Source organism: Theobroma umbraticum, unplaced genomic scaffold (genome assembly GCF_002168275.2).
Source record: "Theobroma umbraticum cultivar Fairchild unplaced genomic scaffold, ASM216827v3 scaffold_146.0, whole genome shotgun sequence".
Classification (NCBI taxonomy): domain Eukaryota; kingdom Viridiplantae; phylum Streptophyta; class Magnoliopsida; order Malvales; family Malvaceae; genus Theobroma; species Theobroma umbraticum.
The window spans coordinates 2,107,978-2,108,219 of record NW_018397265.1 but is presented as its reverse complement, the minus strand read 5'-3'; the positions used below and the strand labels follow the sequence as shown (position 1 = coordinate 2,108,219).

General features: G+C 26.9%; 1 long non-coding RNA gene across 2 annotated transcripts in view; it reads left to right on the top strand.

Moving 5' to 3' along the window:
• The window catches only part of LOC110422621 (uncharacterized), a 9,504-nt gene that overhangs the window by 774 nt on the left and 8,488 nt on the right, over positions 1 to 242 (top strand). The window lies entirely within an intron of this gene.

The window sequence follows — 242 nt, the reverse complement described above, 5'->3', positions numbered from 1 at the left end:
TAAATTTAAATTGTATGTTTAGTAGTTTGACTTTGGTTTTTCCTTACATGTTATATATATATATGGATTATGATTGAGTATATATAGTTGTGAATAAATGTAGGCAATTGAGATGAAATAAGATGTTAGCTGTTTGGAAATGTTCAACTGCACCCATAAGCATTTAACGGGTCATTGTGATTTTATAGATAACAGGTCTAAATCTAAGAGTGTATGTACAAAATTGATTAATTTTTACTTCA